At 42.0% G+C, this 23,374-nt stretch overlaps 1 long non-coding RNA gene across 1 annotated transcript in view; it reads right to left on the bottom strand.

Moving 5' to 3' along the window:
* The window catches only part of LOC147358747 (uncharacterized), a 112,041-nt gene extending 89,017 nt beyond the window's left edge, over nt 1-23,024 (bottom strand). Inside the window, exon 1 of the long non-coding RNA XR_015141707.1 lies at nt 22,493-23,024. This is a non-coding gene — a long non-coding RNA (uncharacterized LOC147358747). The remainder of the gene's footprint in view (nt 1-22,492) is intronic.
* Nucleotides 23,025-23,374: the final 350 nt, after the last annotated feature.

Genomic DNA, 23,374 nt, shown 5'->3' on the forward strand with positions numbered 1-23,374 from the left:
GCCCGCTCTCTCCTCTATTGATTCCACCTCATGTCATTCGGGTCACTTCTAACTCCCTCCTCCCTCTTCTCTTCTCCATGTAATGCTGTGAACCTCTCTGGGTGAACCTCACGGTGGAGAATCTTTTCATCTTTAACCTAGATGTTTTATCAATGGTGCTGTATAGAAGGAGAAGTTTTGAGACTACTGTAAAAATAAGACTGATAACTGGAAGCAGGAGGCTTAAATCCAAACCCTGACTCCAGGGAACATTAATTGACAGGAGCTCATCAAATGCCTCCATACCTACACTGAAACCAAGCACCACACAAGGGCCAACAAGTTCCAGGGCAAGACATACCAAGCAAATTCTCCAGCAACACAGGAACACAGCCCTGAGCTCCAGTATACAGGCTGCCCAAAGTCAACCCAAAACCATAGACATCTCATAACTCATTACTGGACACTTCATTGCACTCCAGAGAGAAGAAATACAACTCCACCCACCAGAACACCGACACAAGCTTCCCTAACCAAGAAACCTTGACAAACCACCTGTACAAACCCACACATAGCAAGGAAATGCCACAATAAAAAGAACTCCACAAACTGCCAGAATACAGAAAGGACACCCCAAACTCAGCAATTTAAACAAGATGAAGAGACAGAGGAATACCCTACAGGTAAAAGAACAGGATAAATGCCCACCAAACCAAACAAAAGAGGAAAGAGATAGGGAATCTCCCTGATAAAGAATTCCAAATAATGATAGTGAAATTGATCCAAAATCTTGAAATCAAAATTTATCTGATAAATAGCCTGGAGACAAGGATTTAGAAGATGCAAGGAGGGTTTAACAAGAACCTAGAAGAAATAAAAAAGAGTCAATATATAATGAATAATGCAATAAATGAGATCAAAAACACTCTGGAGGTGACAAATAGTAGAATAACAGAGGCAGAAGATAGGATTAGTGAATTAGAAGATAGAATGGTAGAAATAAATGAATCAGAGAGGATAAAAGAAAAACGAATTAAAAGAAATGAGGACAATCTCAGAGACCTCTAGGACAATATTAAACGCTACAACATTTGAATCATAGGGGTTCCAGAAGAAGAAGACAAAAAGAAAGACCATGAGAAAATACTTGAGGAGATAATAGTGGAAAACTTCCCTAAAATGGGGAAGGAAATAATCACCCAAGTCCAAGAAACCCAGAGAGTCCCAAACAGGATAAACCCAAGGTGAAACACCCCAAGACACATATTAATCAAATTAACAAAGATCAAACACAAAGAACAAATATTAAAAGCAGCAAGGCAAAAAAACAAATAAAACACAAGGGAATTCCCATAAGGATAACAGCTGATCTTTCAATAGAAACTCTCCAAGCCAGGAGGGAATGGCAAGACATACTTAAAATGATGAAAAAAAATAACCTACAGCCCAGATTACTGTACCCAGCAAGGATCTCATTCAAATATGAAGGAGAAATCAAAAGCTTCTCAGACAAGCAAAAGCTGAGAGAATTCAGCAGCACCAAACCAGCTCTCCAACAAATACTAAAGGATATTCTCTAGACAGGAAACACAAAAACGGTGTATAAACTCGAACCCAAAACAATAAAGTAAATGGCAATGGGATCATACTTATCAATAATTACCTTAAACGTAAATGGGTTGAATGCCCCAACCAAAAGACAAAGACTGGCTGAATGGATACAAAAGTAACACCCCTACATATGTTGTCAACAAGTGACGCACCTCAAAACAGGGGTCACATACGACTGAAAGTGAAGGGCTGGAAAAAGATTTTCCATGCAAATAGGGACCAAAAAAAGCAGGAGTAGCAATACTCATATCAGATAAAATAGACTTTAAAACAAAGGCTGTGAAAAGAGACAAAGAAGGTCACTACATAATGATCAAAGGATCAATCCAAGAAGAAGATATAACAATTAAAAATATATATGGACCCAACATAGGAGCACTGCAATATGTAAGACAAATACTAACAAGTATGAAAGGAGAAATTAACAATAACACAATAATAGTGGGAGACGTTAATACCCCACTCACACCTATGGATAGATCAACTAAACAGAAAATTAACAAGGAAACACAAACTTTAAATGATACAATAGACCAGTTAGACCTAATTGATATCTATAGGACATTTCATCCCAAAACAATGATTTCACCTTTTTCTCAAGCACACACAGAACCTTCTCCGGGATAGATTACATCCTGGGCCATAAATCTAGCCTCGGTAAATTCAGAAAAATTGAAATCATTCCAAGCATCTTTTCTGACCACAATGCAGTAAGATTAGATCTCAATTACAGGAGAAAAATTATTAAAAATTCCAACATATGGAGGCTGAACAACACACTGCTGAATGACCAACAAATCACAGAAGAAATAAAAAAAGAAATCAAAACTTGCATAGAAACGAATGAAAATGAAAACACAACAACCCAAAACCTGTGGGACACTGTAAAAGCAGTCCTAAGGGGAAAGTTCATAGCAATACAGACATACCTCAAGAAACAAGAAAAAAGTCAAATAAATAATCTAACTCTACACCTAAAGCAATTGAAAAGGAAGAAATGAAGAACCCCAGGGGTAGTAGAAGGAAAGAAACGTTAAAAATTAGGGCAGAAATAAATACAAAAGAAACAAAAGAGACCATAGCAAAAATCAACAAAGCCAAAAGCTTGTTCTTTGAAAGGATAAATAAAACTGACAAACCATTAGCCAGACTCATCAAGAAACAAAGGGAGAAAAATCAAATCAAAAAATTAGAAATGAAAATGGAGAGATAACAACAGACAACACAGAAATACAAAGGATCATAGGAGACTACTATCAGCAAATATATGCCAATAAAATGGACAACGTGGAAGAAATGGACAAATTCTTAGAAATGTACAACTTTCCAAAACTGGACCAGGAAGAAATAGAAAATCTTAACAGACCCATCACAAGCATGGAAATTGAAACTGTAATCAAAAATCTTCCAGCAAACAAAAGCCCTGGTCCAGAGGGCTTCATAGCTGAATTCTACCAAAAATTTAGAGAAGAGCTAACACCTATGCTACTCAAACTCTTCCAGAAAATTTCAGAGGAAGGTAATCTTCCAAACTCATTCTATGAGGCCACCATCCCCCTAATACCAAAACCTGACAAAGATCCCACAAAAAAAGAAAACTACAGGCCAATATCACTGATGAACATAGATGCAAAAATCCTTAACAAAATTCTAGCAATCAGAATCCAACAGCAGATTAAACGGATCATACACCATGACCAAGTGGGCTTTATTCCAGGGATGCAAGGATTCTTCAATATCCACAAATCAATCAATGTAATACACCATATTAACAAGTTGAAAAATAAAAACCATATGATTATTTCAATAGATGCAGAGAAAGCCTTTGACAAATTTCAACATTCATTTATGATGAAAACTCTCCAGAAAGCAGGAATAGAAGGAACATACCTCAACATAATAAAAGCTATATATGACAAACCCACAGCAAACATTATCCTCAATGGTGAAAAATTGAAAGCATTTCCTCTAAAGTCAGGAACAAGACAAGGGTGCCCACTTTCACCATTACTATTCAACATAGTTTTGGACGTTTTGGCCACAGCAATCAGAGCAGAAAAAGAAATAAAAGGAATCCAAATGGGAAAAGAAGTAAAACTCTCACTGTTTTCAGATGACATGATCCTCTACATAGAAAACCCTAAAGACTCCACCAGAAAATTACTAGAACTAATCAATGAATATACTAAAGTTGCAGGATATAAAATCAACACACAGAAATCCCTTGCACTCCTATACACTAATAATGAGAAAACAGAAAGAGAAATTAAGGAAACAATTCCATTCACCATTGCAACGGAAAGAATAAAATACTTAGGAATATATCTACCTAAAGAAACTAAAGACCTATATATAGAAAACTATAAAACACTGGTGAAAGAAATCAAAGAGAACACTAATAGATGGAGAAATATACCATGTTCATGGATTGGAAGAATCAATATAGTGAAAATGAGTATACTACCCAAAGCAATTTATAGATTCAATGCAATCCCTATCAAGCTACCAACGGTATTCTTCACAGAGCTAGAACAAATAATCTCACAATTTGTATGGAAATACAAAAAAACCTCGAATAGCCAAAGCGATCTTGAGAAAGAAGAATGGAACTGGAGGAATCAACCTGCCCGACTTCAGGCTCTACTACAAAGCCACAGTCATCAAGACAGTATGGTACTGGCACAAAGACAGAAATATAGATCAATGGAACAAAATAGAAAGCCCAGAGATAAATCCATGCACCTATGGACACCTTATCTTTGACAAAGGAGGCAAGAATATACAATGGGTTAAAGACAATCTCTTTAACAAGTGGTGCTGGGAAAACTGGTCAACCACTTGTAATAGAATGAAACTAGAACACTTTCTAACACCATACACAAAAATAAACTCAAAATGGATTAAAGATCTCAACGTAAGACCAGAAACTATAAAACTCCTAGAGGAGAACATAGGCAAAACACTCTCCGACATATATCACAGCAGGATCCTCTATGACCCACCTCCCAGAATATTGGAAATAAAAGCAAAAATAAACAAATGGGACCTAATTAAACTTAAAAGCTTCTGCACAACAAAGGAAACTATAAGCAGGGTGAAAAGACAGCCTTCAGAATGGGAGAAAATAATAGCAAATGAAGCAACTGACAAACAACTCATCTCAAAAATATACAAGCAACTCCTACAGCTCAACTCCAGAAAAATAAATGACCCAATCAAAAAATGGGCCAAAGAACTAAATAGACATTTCTCCAAAGAAGACATACAGATGGCTAACAAACACATGAAAAGATGCTCAACATCACTCATTATCAGAGAAATGCAAATCAAGACCACTATGAGGTACCATTTCACACCAGTCAGAATGGCTGCAATCCAAAAGTCTACAAGCAATAAATGCTGGAGAGGGTGTGGAGAAAAGGGAACCCTCTTACACTGTTGGTGGGAATGCAAACTAGTACAGCCACTATGGAGAACAGTGTGGAGATTCCTTAAAAAACTGGAAATAAAACTGCCTTATGATCCAGCAATCCCACTGCTGGGCATACACACTGAGGAAACCAGAAGGGAAAGAGACACGTGTACCGCAATGTTCATCGCAGCACTGTTTATAATAGCCAGGACATGGAAGCAACCTAGATGTCCATCAGCAGGTGACTGGATAAGAAAGCAGTGGTACATATACACAATGGAATATTACTCAGCCATTAAAAAGAATATATTTGAATCAGTTCTAATGAGGTGGATGAAACTGGAGCCTATTATACAGAGTGAAGTAAGCCAGAAAGAAAAACACCAATACAGTATACTAATGCATATATATGGAATTTAGAAAGATGGTAACAATAACCCTGTGTACAAGACAGCAAAAGAGACACTGATGTATAAAACAGTCTTATGGACTCTGTGGGAGAGGGAGAGGGTGGGCTGATTTGGGAGAATGGCATTGAAATACGTATAATATCATATATGTAATGAGTCGCCAGTCCAGGTTCAATGCACGATACTGGATGCTTGGGGCTGGTGCACTGGGACGAGCCAGAGGGATGGTATGGGGAGGGAGGAGGTTTCAGGATGGGGCACACATGTATACCTGTGCAAGATTCATTTTGATATATGGCAAAACCAATACAATATTGTAAAGTTAAATAAAATAAAATTAAAAAAAATAAAACACACACACACACAAAAACAAACAAACAAAGACAAGAGAACCAAATGCAAGCCAGGCAGCCAAGGTGAGTGCAGAGGAGAGAACTATTGACCTCAAACAACATCCAGAACCAAAGGACCCACCACACCCCCAGGAAATCAAAGGATCAGGGCATGGCTGAAACTTGAATGCCAGAATCCTTTTAGAAGTGAAGGGCCCATGGTCCTTGAGGATCCCAAGTTGAAGCCTGAACCACATTTTACTATAGATGACCATGTTCCGAAGCTCACTAATGGCAACCTGCCCCACCAGCATTTGTGCAGACCAACCCAGCCACCATTAATTCATAAAAGTTTAACCAGACCCCAGATCAAAGACACAGATTTGAGGCCTGATCCCATCTCCTTGCCAGTGAGCCTCAAAATAAAACTTCTCAAAAGCTGATACCAAAATGGCAACCCACTCCAGTACTCTTGCTTGGAAAATCCCATGGACAGAGAAGGCTGGTGGGCTACAGTCCATGGAATCACAAAGAGTTGGACATGACTGAACAACTGAGTATATATAGTATTGGCTTTTATGCACATCAAGCAGTGAGTCCTTTGCTTGGTAACAGTTTCAGGGAAGCTTCCCTATTAAGTCAAGGCCTCCTGTGATATACTGTGTAGCTCTGTAGTAATTACTAGAGATATAATCTTATATCCATTTGTGTAATTACTTTAATAATTTGTCTTCTATGGTAGCCTGCACCATCCATGAGATTAGCGACTGCCTCACATGATAGAGATACTCAGTAAAGACGTGAATAAGGAAGGAAGGAAGAAAGGGGGTAGGTGAGGATAGGAAGGAGGATAGGAAAAATGAAGTGTCAACTTCTGGCACTTGCCTGCTACCTCTACAAGGAATAAATCATGAGCCATTGCAGCTGCTGACCTTCAACACGACCTGAAATGAATTCAGGGAGGAGATAAGGAATCAGGCACTGTGTTCTGGGAAAATTTGGCAGAAGGGTTACTCAGATAGTTAGATATTTCCAAGAGAAGATTTTATGAGCCCAAATCTTGCATCTCCACACATCTGAGAAAAACACTAAGATCATTAATGGTGACATCTGATCCCTGTGACTAGCAGCAAGCTTCCGCCAAAATGTGTGCTTGACGGCATGTACCTTCTTCACTCAAACCACGTATATACTGACCGCCCCCCTGCTTCCTCTTTGGCACAGTTTCTCAGAGCTACCTGAAATCCTGTCTCCAGGGCAATAGTCCTCATTTTGCCACCAGTAAAACTTAACTCACAGCTCTCACGTTGTACCTTTTTTTCAGTCTACAGGACAGAAGGAAAAAGGGAAGCCTGGGAGGAAGAGAGAAGGAGGGAGGGAGGGAAGAAATGAAGGACAGAAGAGGGAGAGAAGCGGGGGAGGAAGGGAGGGAAGGAAGGAGGAAGAAAAAGCTGTGTGTAAATGTTATTTCTTCTAATTAGACAGTAAGATTTCTTTCTCCAGGGGATTTTCCCCACCAGAGATTGAACCGGTATCTCCTGCATTAGCAGGCGTGTTCTTTACCAATAAGCCACTGGGGAAGCCCAGATAGTAAGATGAATTTTAGCAAGTATATGAAGAGTACTTTTATATTTTAACTCTGGATTATTAAAATTCTTACCAATACTTATGAGCATCTACCAAGCAGTAAGTACTGAGTTTGCACCCTTCATGTGTGGAACGGGTGTTATTCCATTTAACCCTCACAACAGCTCCACAGGGCAAGTCCTATAATTAATCTCATTTTATAAATAAAAACATGCTACTTTGGGAGGCCAAGCAACTTGCCTGATGGCATAGGTAGGAAAGGGTGAGTAGAGTTTCAGACCCAGGGATCTCTGATTCCATAGTCGATACTCATTAACATTCATACCAAGAAACCAAAAATAAAGGGAATTAAGTGGTATTACAAGCCGTGAGCAGTGGACACACTTGGAAAGGGCACACCCTTTCCTACCTGTGCCATCAGGCAAGTTGCTTGGCCTCCCAAAGTAGCATGTTTTTATCTATAAAATAAGATTAATTATAGGACTTGTCCTGTGGAGCTGTTGTGAGGGTTAAATGGAATAACACCCATTCCACACATGAAGAGTGCAACTCAGTACTTACTGCTTGGTAGATGCTCATAAGTATTGGTAAGCATAAGCTTCCTGGGAGCTGGTGGAATAAGCACAAAGGTAGTTATCTTTCCACCTCAGCAAGAACAGGCACGTGGGGAGGGGAAGACTGGAGGAACATGCGACAAGCATGGAAACAGTCCCCATTGACTGACTACTTCCCATCCTAAGAGTATTATCCAGCTCAGAGAAATTCACTGGGGGAGAATCAAGCAGAGATTTAACTTTTCAAGGGAGAGACACTGCGTTAAACATGGAAGAATGGAATGGAGAAATGGATCAGAGCTTTGGTGGTGACATGGCATGAATTCAACCCGGGGAAAGTTCAGCTTACCTGTGGCTACCTTCACATGGATTTTCCCTGATATCCTATTTCCTCCAAAGCTTCACTCTTTTCCAAATGTGAAACATTCTGGCAGCGAGAAGTTGTATTTTCAGTTGGGCATGAAGTAAGGATGACCAACTGGATTAGAAGGCGGGAACCTCAGTCCTAATTTCAGCTCCTCAATGCCCTACCGTGAAATTGGCCATGTCTCTCACACATTGCCTCAATCTGTAAAATAGGTGGGGTGCATGATATTACCTGGCCTATTTGCATCATAGCTTTGTTGGGACAGCTGAATAAAGTAAGCAAATAGAAATACTTTCATAAGCCAGGAACACCCATTCAGATGATGGTTGTTGTTATTAATGCAACTAGGGTTCCTTCCATCCTGGCCCCATCAACAGCAAGAGCAGCCACAAAGTCAAATAGACTCAAGGGACAGAAAGACACTGAACCATTTTAATGACGACAAGGGCACATTTCCTTAGATGAGAGTACTGTGAGTCACAAGTGAGAAAATTATTTCTCCTGTTACAACAGATAACACCTGAGCATCACCTTCCACTTCTGACTTTACTCAGTCCCCTGGAACCAGCAGCCAGATCTCAGGCTGGAAGAATAGTAGAGAGCCATGGGCTCTAGTTTTCCAAGCTTCCAGTCAATCATGTAAGTACACAGTTCTCTCCTGGAAATCATGCCAAATAGAATTATATCACTTGTTGCTTAATCAGTATATTGTAAAGGATTTTCTTGACTATTTCCCTGCTAATCATCTACCCTAAAGATACAGAAAGTACTAAATTAAATATAAAAAATTTAATGTGCTTTATTAACATCAATAAAGATTAAACATAAATTCTGTTGAGAGGAGGAACACTCAGATACCCTTTCTTTCTAAACTTCATTTATGAAAATGTGCAGTGTTGAAAGGATTTTACAATGAACATCTTTCTAACCATAATCAAAATTTTGAAGTTACATTTTTAGTAAACTTGTTTAGTAAACTGGAGGAAGAATGGGCTGAGACAGCCAGCACCATGGCCTCTCAGTCTCCCTCATGTGGCGTGCCTGTGACCAGACCTTGCCAGGTGACCGCGAGATATTCCACCTGCAGTATGTGGCCCCGGACAGGTTCCTGCTGGAGAAGGGCCTGCCCCAGGCCCCAGCCACCTGGCTGAGAACCTGCCGCTGCCCGCGGCCGAGCTGGAAGGGAAGGAGTCTCTTCCAGGGCGTCCCCGCTGGTCCTCCATCGCCCTCTTCAGCCCTCAGAAACCTGTCCAGCGGAGGTTGGTGCTGGGTCCTTGGTCACGACCACCTCCTGTTACCAAATTGCAAGTCCATGTGCCCAATGCACAGTGAGGTCAAACAATACTAAAACGTTGGAGTTTGGAACAGAGCAAGACTGATTACAGGTTCATGTAAGGAGGTGAGTGGTTTATGCCCAAGAACCCCATAGTCACTGAAAGCTTTCAGCACTGCCCTTTGATAGGAAAGTTGAGGGAGGGGCGTGGCCAGTTGTTGCAAACTTCTTGGTGTCAAATCCTTGTTCCTGAAGTCAGTTTATGGTCAGGCAATGATGTCACTGTAACTCTCTATGACATGAATGCTATTCTCACTTCTGACAAGGAAGGGCCCAACTTTCACCCTCCAATTCACTGGTCCTGGTGAACAGGAGGCAGATCTCAGCTGACAGTTCCTTCAGGGCCAGGTTCCCAGATCCCACCCAGCTGTCATCGCTGAGGGAGCCGGGGGCCCAACCCGACTGGCCCTCTGGCTCCTCAGGCTGCCAACGCGGGGTAGGTGGGCTCCCACAGACCGTGACACAGGCAGGATGCCTTGCTATTAGGTCACAGAGACAGGGCTGGAAGAGAGGGTTCACCGCTTCCTCAGGCCTGGGACTGGCTAGTGAGTGGCCTGGGTGAAGGCTCTGGAGCCACACTGTAACAGACGGCAGGGAGTGCAGCCCTCAGCAAGGCAGCCATCGCAGTGGTCATTATCCTCAGCCTGTTCCCAAGCAGCGGGTCTTGCTCGGCCACTGACAGCGCAGTGGAGGGCCCCTCCCACAAGCAGCCTACGGTTTGGAAAGGACAGTGAAGGGACGACACGTCGGTGGAGTGGGTGTCGCCAAGAGGGCAGTGAGGGGAGGGGCAGAGCCTGGCATTCTCCCCAGGGAGGCGGGCAGTGAGGGGAGGGGCGGAGCCTGGCGTTCTCCCCAGGGAGGCGGGCAGGGAGGGGAGAGGCGGAGCCTGGCGTTCTCCCCAGGGAGGCGGGCAGGGTGGGGAGAGGCGGAGCCTGGCGTTCTCCCCAGGGAGGCGGGCAGGGTGCGGAGAGGCGGAGCCTGGCGTTCTCCCCAGGGAGGCGGGCAGGGTGCGGAGAGGCGGAGCCTGGCGTTCTCCCCAGGGAGGCGGGCAGGGTGGGGAGAGGCGGAGCCTGGCATTCTCCCCAGGGAGGCGGGCAGTGTGGGGAGAGGCGGAGCCTAGCATTCTCCCCAAAGGAGGCGGGAGTCAGGTGTGGGGCGGAGCCCGGCGTTCTCCCAAAGGCCCTCCAGCTAAAGCAGTCCTGGGCCCGCTGGGCCAGAGGACAGGCTGTGTTCTGTAGGGTGTCAGAGGCCTCACCAAGGCCACTGGCCAGCCTTGACCCAGGCCTCGAGGAAGCGGTGAACCTCTCCCCTGTCATGGCCGCGGCTACCTGATTAGCAGTGGCAGTCTGCCTAGGTCCCGTCTGTGTCTCTCCCCTGTGGTGGCCTGATGAACGTGAGGACCAGTTGGGTTGGGCCCCTGGCTCCCTCAGCAGTGACAGCTGGGCAGAGTCCAGGGACCTGGCCCTGAGGGAACTGCCGACAGATATCTGCCTCCTCTTCACCTGGACAGGCACATTGGAGGGTGAAATTATGCCTTGGAATCTTACCCTTTCTGGGCAGGACAAAGCATAACATTCATTTGGTAGAGAGTTACAGAAACATCGTTTCTTGACCATGAGCTGACTTCGAGAACAAAGGATCTGACACCAACAAGTTTGCAACAACTAACGGCAACCCTCCCTCCCCTCTTGTTTTTAAAAGGGAGGAGGGTTCAGGATGGGGAACACGTGTATACCTGGGGTGGATTCATGTTGATATATGGCAAAACCAATACAATATTGTAAAGTTTAAAAATAAAATAAAATTAAAAAAAATAAAAATAAAAAAATAAAAGGGCTTTGCTGAAAGCTTTAGTAACTTTGGGGGTCTTAGGGCATGAGCCACCCAACTCTTTGCATGGTCCTGTAATCAACCTTTCTCTGTTCCAAATTCCAGTGGTTTAGTGTTTGGCCTCACTGTGCATCGGGCACATGAACTTGTATTTTCAGTAACTATTTATGGCGACTGCAGTAGGACACTTGTGCCTAGGGCGGGTTGACCGTGGCTGGAGGCCACCCTTTCCCAAATGCCCAGCAGCTGCGGGAGTTCCTTTTGCTCTCGGGAACTGGGAAGGACTCTCCAGGACAGGTGCCGGCTCTCCCAAAGCATGAGGCTGTTCGGGCAGAGAAATGTCCAGAACTATAGTCCACATCTGGTGTCACCTGGGGTAAATGACTCCAGCTAGTGCAGGCTGGGAATTCTCTCCACTCCATCTGGGCTGCTTCCATTGCAGGAAGTGAGCTACTTTGCGTCTGTTCTCCTTTGAGAGCTGAGCCACTGTTTGGAGACCTCCATCTGGGAGTGGAAGTGGAATTTTAGACTACAGCTTTCTGATTTTCTGTATGTGCAACTACAGCTTATTTGTTGTTTGTGTTTGTGTGTATATGTGTTTGCGTTGAGCCACTCAGTTTGTCCTTTTGTCTGTGGGACCATGCTTGTTATGTGTATGCTGCATGTGTGTGAATCAGTACTAGCATTGGCTAGTTGAGACATCTTTGAATAATAGAGCTTGCGTGTGACAACACCAGGTATTGATAGCTTATGGTGAACGATGTAGGATTTGTGATATCCGCAGAAAGTTTAGCTTCAGGACCAGAGACCAGGCTTGATCACTCAGAGTTTTGTGTGGCAGAAGTTTTATTAAAGTGAAAAAGGGACAGAGAAAGCCTCTGATATAGACCTCAGAAGGGGGAATGGAGAGTGCCCCACCCCTCGCTAGTCTTTAGCAAGGGAATTATATACTTTTTAATTAGTTATTACAATAAATCAAAAGAATGTCTCAAGTTTGTGAAAATTTTACCAGATCCACTCCCACAATTTACATTTTAGGATAACAGGATTAGAACTTAACAATAGAAAGATCCTACCAGACCCACTCCCATAATTTACATTTTAAAATATCAGGATTAATCACAAGGTTTTCAGGAAGGAGAAACTGTCCTCAAGCAGGATACACTGTTGTTATACAATCACTCAGTTCAGTTCAGTCGCTCAGTCGTGTCTGACTCTTTAAACCCCATGAATCACAGCACGCCAGGCCTCCCTATACATCACCAACTCCCAAAATTCACTCAAACTCAAGTCCATCGAGTCAGTGATGCCATCCAACCATCTCACCCTCTGTCATCCCCTTCTCCTCCTGCCCCCTATCCCTCCCAGCATCAGAGTCTTTTCCAATGAGTCAACTCTTTGCATGAGGTGGCCAAAGTACTGGAGTTTCAGCTTTAGCATCAGTCCTTCCAAAGAAATCCCAGGGCTGATCTCCTTCAGAATGGACTGGTTGGATCTCCTTAAAGTCCAAGGCACTCTCAAGAGTCTGCTCCAAAACCACAGTTCAAAAGCATCAATTCTTCGGCGCTCAGCTTTCTTCACAGTCCAATTCTCACATCCATACATGACCACTGGAAAACCCATAGCCTTGACTAGACGGACCTTTGTTGGCAAAGTAATGTCTCTGCTTTTGAATATGCTATCTAGGTTGGTCATAACTCTCCTTCCAAGAAGTAAGCGTCTTTTAATTTCATGGCTGCAATCACCATCTGCAGTGATTTTTGAGCCCAGAAAAATAAAGTCAGCCACTGTTTCCACTGTTTACCCATCTATTTCCCATGAAGTGATGGGACCAGATGCCATGATCTTCATTTTCTGAATGTTGAGCTTTAAGCCAACTTTTTCACTCTCCTCTTTCACTTTCATCAAGAGGCTTTTTAGTTCCTCTTCACTTTCTGTGTAAGAAATAAGCTTTTAAACATTGCTTGGTCACTATATTCTTTAGACTCCAGAGGGAAAAAATTGGTTAAGATGAAACTTTGGAAAATCCAAAACTTGTTTTTTTGTGTGTATGCAGTTGGAGAAAGCTGGCTCGTGGAAATACTATTTTTCAGAATTCTGACTCTAAGAAAATAAAAATAATTCTAGAAGAAAGCATGAAGCTAAGTAAATTTAACATATTCTAACTGTTAGTTTGGCTTTGTGTTTGCCAGGTGAATTGCCACCACACATGTTCATGATTCCCTGTCTTTCCATTTGAATGTTGTTTGTTGTTAAAAAGACAGATCTTTGTTTTAAAAAATTGAAGAAATTGTTGAAATTCACCCTTCTGTTTTTATACTGCAGGAATTAGATTCTGTTCTTTGTGTATGTTAGTCTTGTATATAAGTGTGCCAGCTTTGGGAAACTCAAATTTGTTTCCTGAATGCAGCTACTTGAGTTTCAGTCTCCAGAACTGGACCATTTTTGGCTATAAAACTTCTGAGTTAACTTGCAAATGAGCTCTATTTAACTAATTCAAAAGTAAGTGCTTACAAATTAAATACTTTGCAGTATTTAGAAATAAGGCCAAAAAAAATTTCAAGTCCTCGTGATTTGGGAAATATTTAGTACCAAACTGATATTTGGTATTGCTAGCTTAAGTTTGCTGTTTTGCTAATTGTAACACTATTGTATGTAGGTTTGTTACATGTCAAATAGGACCTTATATCTGTTAAAAATTTATCAGCAAGAAAATGTCAAAACCTTTATATGATGAAACATTCAGTTCAGTTCAGTCGCTCAGTCGTGTCCGACTCTTTGTGACCCCATGAATCGCAGCACGCCAGGCTTCCCTGTCCATCACCAACTCCCAGAGTTCACTCAAACTCACGTCCATCGAGTCGGTGATGCCAGCCAACCATCTCACCCTCTGTCATCCCTTTTCCTCCTGTCCCCAATCCCTCCCAGCATCAGAGTCTTTCCAATGAGTCAACTCTTCGCATGAGGTGGCCAAAGTACTTGAGTTTCAGCTTTACATTAAGTCTATCTAAAATAACCTCTCCAGATTTTGGTAACTTGAAACTGAACTGAGTTAAATGGCAATAATTAATTGACTGTCTGGGTCATTTCAAGTAGGATAAAATATTGGAACATTGGTTGCTAGGCAAAACTAAGTTTACCACTTGGATTTACCACAAATCTAAGTTTTATTCACAGCAACATTTGCCTTCTTAGGAGAGGAAAATTAAAGCCTAAGTTTCCAATCAGAAAATGCTGGTGTGAAAAACAGTTCACAATTACTTTCCTCCTGGCTTTCAATAAAAATTAAGGTGTTTAAGAGTTGAGGATTCTAATCTAAATATGTAATTAAACCTACTAAGAATAAAGGAAAAAGTTATCAGTATATAGTAGGGAAGTAGTATATATGTTTTGAGTAAAAAATGAGTTTTATGCATGGTCAGGATGAAATTAAACTTAGGTAATAGGATTTTGCTAATATATATGGATAACTTGCAAAAAAAAACATGGAGAAATGGTGTATTATCATATTAAGTTGGAAAAATATCAAAATGTAAAATCTTTACATATAATACAGAAATATAGTTATTCTAAAATATACATAGAAAAATGACAAGAGGGGAATTCTCCAGATTTTAATGCTGACTCTCTTTGAGTGGCTAATGATTTTATTTTCTTCTTTAAAATTTTCTTCATTTATAAAATTTATAATAGAAAAAAGACAAACATTCGACCAGGAATCAATCTTGCAGTGACTAACAGCATGGGATGTTTAGACTTACAAATGGTGTCAGATGCTGGTCTTTTTGCTTTAAAAGAGCAGTTGTCCCTAAGGTTGAGACTGCTTTCCTAAGGAGATCACCATCAGCTTCAGCAACACAGTTCAGTACTGCTGTACTGACATACAGTTCTGAGATGTGCCTCCTTGTTAGAAAATAGTTGCCTATATTCTACTAATTAAGACTTTCTCTTTTGTTGCCAGAATAAGCAGTGCTCCAGAAGCTTATACTTCTGGGAAGTTTCCATGCAGCCAGCACTAGATAAAAATGCTGTATCTCAAAAGAGATTTAATCTCCCAAGATGAGATAATACCAGTATGTATTTTCGGAGGAAGCTCCTCTGAGCCTAAAGTTATGAGTATTTCATGTTTCCTACAAAACCTTCAATCACAAAGATTCACATTGGGAGGAGCAACTTGGAGGAATTTGGGCTCAAGTATTTCACAAGATTTCTAGTGAAGACATAGGTGATGGCAGTATTAACTAATCTCACTGCATTTATCCTTTAGTCATCCATTGATTAAGTACTTACTGAGTACCAGATTTTGTGCCATAATTTACTTAGCCTTTAGACTGTATTTTTAAGGTCTTACAGTGATCAATGATCTTATTTGACCAAGTGTTTTAAAACTTTTTGACAAACTTCCCAAATATCAAATGCTAATTAAACTTCCTTTGACCTCCAGCTAACTTCGAGGTTTGTTAGAGTGCCCTTGAGTGACTTTCACTTTTTTTTAAGGCATCTCAAGGAGCAATATTTAATCAATTTTATTTGGTATGTTGAATTACATTTAATATATTGTCCAAGGAGTGGTAAACTTTCTAAGATTATACTGTATGGGTAAATGTTATTACTGTAGAAGTTCTAGAAATTATATAAAGTTTCTGAATTGTAGATATGTTCTGGTATAATCTATCAGCCATAATTCTAGTTTTATCACAGCAAACCTTATTAAACTTCTTTGTCAACATATTGTGGTCATATCTTTAAACTTACCTTTTAAGGCTTTAATAATCAGTTAAGCTGATGTTTTGCAAAAATGCTTAATCTTCAGGAAGATTCATAGGAAGGACTTTTTTTTTTTTTGTCAGTAAGGGAATATCTCTGCCTTTTTTTTTTTTTTAACTTTACAATATTGTATTAGTTTTGCCAAATATAAAACAAACATAGGTCAGATATATCACTGAATTTGTTAAGAAATGTATTTCAAACTGGTAGAGGAAACAAAGCTTCCTTCTCTCTGGCAGCCATGATGGTCCCTAAGGCTGTCTGCAATAGAGCTAGCAGAGTGACAAGACAATCTTGTAGTGACACTTACCCTTGAAGGGAAAGGGCATTTTGACCTGTGCTATGTGCTAGTATTAAGAAGAGGTGGCAAGAATGCACAGAAGAACTGTACAAAAAAGATCCTCACAACCAAGATAATCACGATGGTGTCATCACTCACACTCACCTAGAGCCAGACATCCTGGAATGTGAAGTCAAGCGGGCCTTAGAAAGTATCACTATGAACAAAGCTAGTGGAGGTGATGGAATTCCACTGGAGCTATTTCGAATCCTGAAAGATGTTGCTGTGAAAGTGCTGCACTCAATATGCCAGCAAATTTGGAAAACTCAGCAGTGGCCACAGGACTGGAAAAGGTAAATTTTCATTCCAATCCCAAAGAAAGACAATGCCAAAGAATGCTCAAACTACTGCACAATTGCACTCATTTCCCACGCTAGTAAAGTAATGCTCAAATTCTCCAAGCCAGGCTTCAGCTATATGTGAACCATGAACTTCCAGATGAAGCTGGTTTTAGAAAAGGCAGAGGAACAAGAGATCAAATTGCCAACATCCACTGGATCATTGAAAAAGCAAGAGAGTTCCAGAAAAACATCTATTTCTGCTGTATTGACTATGCCAATGCCTTTGACTGTGTGGATCACAATAAACTGTGGAAAATTCTGAAAGAGATGGGAATACCAGACCACCTGATCTGCCTCTTGAGAAATCTGTATGCAGGTCAGGAAGCAACAGTTAGAACTGGACATGGAACAACAGACTGGTTCCAAATAGGAAAAGGAGTACGTCAAGGCTGTATATTGTCACCCTACTTATTTAACTTCTATACAGAGTACATCATGAGAAACGCTGGACTGGAAGAAACACAAGCTGGAATCAAGTTTGCTGGGAGAAATATCAATAACCTCAGATATGCAGGTGACACCACCCTTATGGCAGAAAGTGAAGAAGAACTAAAGTGTCTCTTGATGAAAGTGAAAGAGGAGAGTGAAAAAGTTGGCTTAAAGCTCAACATTCAGAAAACGAAGATCATGGCATCCAGTCCGGTCACTTCATGGCAAATATATGGGGAAACACCGGAAACAGTGCCTGACTTTATTTTTCTGGGCTCCAAAATCACTGCAGATTGTGAGTGCAGCCATGAAATTAAAAGACGCTCACTCCTTGGAAGGAAAGTTATGACCAACCTAGACAGCATATTAAAAATCAGAGACATTACTTTGTCAACAAAGGTCCGTCTAGTCAAGGCTATGGTTTTTCCAGTGGTCATGTATGGATGTGAGTTGGACTATAAAGAAAGCTGAGCGCCAAAGAATTGATGCTTTTGAACTGTGGTGTTGGAGAAGACTCTTGAGAGTCCCTTGGACTGCAAGAAGATCCAACCAGTCCATCCTAAAGGAGATCAGTCCTGGGTGTTCATTGGAGGGACTGATGTTGAAGCTGAAACTCCAGTACTTTGGCCACATGATGCAAAGAGCTGACTCATTTGAAAAGACCCTGATACTGGGAAAGATTGAGGGTAGGAGGAGAAGGGGACGACAGAGGGTGAGGTGGTTGGATGGCATCACTGACTCGATGTACGTGGGTTTGGGTGGACTCAGGGAGTTGGTGATGGACAGGGAGGCCTGGCATGCTGCGGTTCATGAGGTCACAAAGAGTCAGGACACGACTGAACAACTGAACTGAACTGATGTGCTAGTATTCATTTAGGAACAGTGAGAGAGGAACTGTTAGCTGCTTGATTCACAGAGTTATGGAGTACTGGCTTTGGAAAAACCTGGTTTTCATAAAGCATAATGAAAATCTAAAACTCAGTATTGCTTACTTTGGCCCCTGAAATAACACAGCTCTATTGAGAACAATTTCTTGGTAATGAAGTTCAAGGGATGAGCTGTGGCTCCTTTAGAGTAAGGAGGACAGCCATCCATCACCAAATACACAGGCCTTTGTGACGTGTGTTGTTCTTACCCCAGCACTGGCACCTTATCACTTTGATAAGGATGCCAGAAGGATTGGTTACTGAGTGAACTGTTGTATACCGTTATAATGTTTATGGATTCTGTCTGCAATATTACTAATTTTGACCTGTGTTCACCAGACATGGGGGAGCCCTTCCTCTCAAGTTACTTATGACCCACATTAGTTTGGTAAATTATACTTCTGCCAGTCTGGCTATCTGTCAACAAGTCTCTCCAAGAATGCCAGGTCCAGACTGGTTTTCAGGCTTATTCTCCTGACTTCTTTATTCAAGCTCTTTCTTATATGACTCGAATCAAGGACTTGGAACTCAGGACTATTTACAACTTGGTATCCATTCCCCATATAAAGGTAGAACTATGCCCTATTTCAGCAGGAAGCAGCTAGAGCAGTCCTCACCTGATTCCCTTAAAGACCTGGGGAAGGATGAAATGGAATTGGAGGTTGAAACCCAGTCACCCTGTCAAGTATAAACATACCCAAGTATTATCCTCAAGACTGAGGAGCATCAAAGAAAAAGAGGAAACTGTAACAGAGTGGAGTGAGCTCAGCCCTTAGAACAGAGGCCATTGCAAGCATCATTACTCTGTACCCTGTTCCAGGCAGTGAGTCCTGATTAGCTTGGGATACTGCAGCAGTGGGCCCTGCCACTGACAACCAACCATTAAGAAATGACAGTGAGGGGACTAGGACAAGAGTGGAGTGGTGGCCATGAGGCGGAGAGTGAGGTAAGAGGTGGATCCTGGCCTTTTCCCCGAGTCCCTCCAGCTCATCCAGCCTTGGGCCAGCAGCTGAGCCAGCGTGCCCAAAGAACAGGCTTGGGGGGTGTTCTGTAGGGCCTCAGTGCTCTCACCAAGGCCACCCACTAGCCTTGGCCCAGGCCTTGAGAAGGTGGTGAGCCTCCCCCCATCCTTGTCTCTAGGGCCTGACAGCAGTGACAGCCCCCCTGCATTGCAGTCTGTGGGATCTGACCTCCCTTTGGGATGCCTGAGGAGCCTGAGGGCCAGTTGTGTTGGGTACCCCTGGCTCATTCAGCAATGACAGCTGGGAGAGTCTGAGGACCCAGATGTGAGGGAGTTGCCAACTGAGATCTGCCTCCTCTTAGCCAAGGATGGGTACCTTGGAGGGTGAGAGCTGTGCCTTGGGACCTTGTCCTTTCTTGTCAGGACAGAGAACAGCATTCGTTTGGTACAGATTTACTGAAATATCATTATCTGACCATGACCTGACTTCAAGAACAAAGGATCTGACATCAAAAAGTTTGCAACAACTAACCACACCTCTCCTTCACCTCTTGCTCTTAAAGGTCTTTGCTGAAAGCTTTCAGTAATCCTGGAGTTCTTAGGGCATGAGCCACCCATCTTTCTGCATGGTCCTATAATCAACCTTTCTTTGTTCCAAATTCCAATGGTTTAGTATTGTCTGGCCTCACTGTGCCTTGAGCACATGAACTTGTGTTTTTGGTAACACTACAAGACAGAGCCCCCAGCCTGTTCTCTGGACTCCTCAACTCACCTGCTGGCCCAAGGCCAGGTGAGCTGTAAGGCCTTGTGGAGAAGGCCAGGATCAGCCTCTTCCCTCACTTGATACCTCATTACCATGATTTCACTGTTGTCTGAATCCCCTCACTGTCATTTCTTGGCCCTTGGTTGCTTGTGGGCAGGACCCACTATGGCACCAACCAATGGCTCAGCAGAACCAGGAAACCCGTCCATTTGAAGTTAGTGCCTGGTCTTTGGGCGGAACCACCTCCCTTATGAGAAAGTCCATTGCTCAAGGCGGGCTGCTAGTGACCACACACCCAGTGAGCCCCATCTCCCAGGGGAGGTCCTAGTGGGCCTGCAGTGGAGAGAAACCTGGCCCAAACCCTTCAGCACAGCATTCCCCTCCAACCTAGGGACCCCAGCATATGTCAGGGAAGCAGCATCGGAGACTTTGTGTTGGTTACTGTGGTGCAGGTGGTCAGGACAGTACAGCGAACTGTGATTTCCTCAGGGCTTCTTTACCTCCAAGTGTACTTTGACTGTAATTACTGGGAAGCTCAGGCAACAACAACAATAATAATGCCAGTTGACATTAATTCTGTGCCAGGCATAGACACATAATCCTCACAAAATTCGATACTCTTATCCCTGTTTTATAGGTGAAGAAACAGAAGCACAGAGAAGTTAAGTAACTTGTCCAAGGTTACACAGCTGGTAGGCAATGGAGGCAGTACTAAAGCCATGATGTCTATCTCCATAGCCAAGTACTACTTACTGTCTACTAAAAAATTCCACAAGATGAGAGTTGTGAGTTACGTATTAGGGCACGATGAGGACTATAGCCCAGAAGACAGCATTTCATATAGCTCTGAGAGACTGCTCCAAGCAGGTGAGGGTAGGGGAGGTCAGTATATATGTGATTTTGATGAAGGCAGAAGACATGAAATCAAGAACATACTACTTTTTGCAGAAGTTTGCTGCCAGTTACCAGAAGCAGATATCACCATAAAAGATTTTTGTTTTCTTCTAGAAGGCTAAGTAAGAGGAAATGTAAGAATTGGGGTCATAAAATACTCTCCTGAAAATATCAGAGTCCTGTTTTGTCAGTTTTTCCCAAAGCATGGAGTACCTCATTCCTGATATCAATGCTAAACTCCTTCCAGGTTTGCTGAAGGTCAGCAACTCCAGTGGCTCATAATTTGATACTTGTAGAGTAGATGGCAAGTGCTAATTTGTAGGTGACATTTGCCACTGGCATGAAGAAAAACTTTCTGTGGCCCAGCCAGGACAAGTATCATGTTTAGATTTCTTCCATCACACTCTAGTCCTTTTTCTGTTTTACCTTAGAATGGATGAGGTGTTCCTTTATTGGGGTGTTCATTTATTTGTTTTCATACCTCTTAGACATGAACCCACTACCAGAAGCATGGCCCACTTTTCAGAGGGATCTGCAAAACTTTCTACAGGTTAGGTAGAAACATACAGGCTGATGCTTTTTGGAAGGACCCCAGGAGCTGGTACGGAATGCAGGAATCCTTCAGGAACCTGCACCAAAGGATTGTCAGGCTCTGCTTTTTTTTTAATCTTATTCTAGAAAATTTTACAAATGCAAAATGTCTTCTACAATGAACCTCCACGTAACTATTACTCAGCTTCCATAATTCTTAACTGATAACCAATCTTGTTTTCTGTAACACCTTCCATTCCCCACATCTGATTATTTTCAATCAGTTCTTAAGTATTATATAATTTCATCCAGAAATATTTCAATATGAATATAAAATACATGGATTATTCTTGAAAACATAACAAAAATATCATTTCACATATCTGAAATTCACATCAACATTCAAATGTTAAAAAGAAGCATAAAAAAAAATAGAGACAGCAATAATTAAGACTGATTCTAGAGAGTCAGTATGGTCTTTCAGAATAAGAAAGCACTGGCAACAATGCCTGCTGGACTTTGGCCACTGTGCCTTGAACTTCTCATGTGGTAAACTAAAAGCATTAGAAAGATAAGTTTTCACCTATCTCTGATGTTGTAAAAGTTTTCATAGTGAGGTGGGTTATCTTGTACCTATGAGTCTGAGTACCATTTAATGTACCCTCAACATTTTTATTAATGTCTTTGATAGCATTTCATCTATCTCCTCTACCAGAATGTACACTTACTGACCATCAAGAACTTATCTCTTATTCACTGTCAGATCCTCAGTTCCTAGTAGAAAAATTATAAAGGATCTTGTGTGCTGAGCCAAGGAGTTTGAATTTTATCCTGAAAGAATGAGGAGTCGTGGACGGAATTCAGTGAGAGAACATGGATCACCAGAAGTGTCTTTAAGAAAGATAGGATTTGTGGAAGGTGAGAGTAGCAAACGGGAGGTCAGTTAGGAAGTTACTTTTATGATCCTGAGCCTAGGTAGCAAAGATATGAACTAAGGAAATAAATGGTCTTCCCAGGTGGCTCAGTGGTAAAGAATCTACCTGCCAAACAGCAGAGGCAGATTCAGTCCCTAGGTTGGGAAGATCTCCTGGAGAAGGAAATGGCAACCCACTCCAGTATCCTTACCTGGGAAATCCCATGTACAGAGGATCCTGGCCGGCTACAGTCCATGGAGTCACAAAGAGTCAGAAACGACTGAGCAATTAAATAACAACAACAGCATCCTTAAGCTGATGGAAGGGAACTGTGGACCTCATTCCTATTCAGATTGAGAGCAATAATTTCCTCTTGGCAAGTTCTGACTCTTGGTGCAACCTCAGCCAGTGATCAAGATGCGGAGGGACAGCTGATGAGGATGAAGCATGGTAAGTATTGCTGGTCACCACTCTCAGGTTCAATGTAGATTATTTATTAAGTACAGTGAGGATTTGGCCAATTAAATCACAACTACTACAGTGTCTGCTGACTTGGTAGTTATTCAGGTAACAGATTCAAATATCTTGAGTGCTTCAGTAAACATGGATTATATAATTTAATGTATGATAGAATCCTTAAGCCCACAAACCCCAAAGTCCAAAGTCTCTAAGAGGTTCAGTAACTTGTCCACATTTGCTAGGTTAGTGGGTAACAGAGCCAGGCTTTGGGCACAGACAGAATGTCTCTGAGAGTTCATGCTTTAAAAATTCGTGTGACGTACAGCCTATCACCTTGCCCATCTACCTAGGTAAGAGATGAATACAGTCATTTAATACTGGAGATTACCAAATATAAGAAGAGGAGGCAATAAAATATGAATTTATAACAACCTTTCATTGTTCAGCCAGAGTCCCTGCCAGGGAATCTAATGCCTGGAGGAGAAAGGACTTGAATTCTGTAGAATCACTCAGCAGTTGAGCTCAAGAACATGAAAAGAGCTCTCTAAAATGAGTTTGAATTTTATCCCGAAAGAATGAGGAGTCACGGAAGGAATTCAGTAAGAGAGCGTGAAGCTGTTGCCTGAATATCTAC

This window comes from Bos grunniens, chromosome 15 (assembly GCF_055505025.1).
Source record: "Bos grunniens cultivar Pamir isolate PY7600 chromosome 15, Bosgru_T2T1.0, whole genome shotgun sequence".
NCBI classification, from domain to species: Eukaryota; Metazoa; Chordata; class Mammalia; order Artiodactyla; family Bovidae; genus Bos; species Bos grunniens.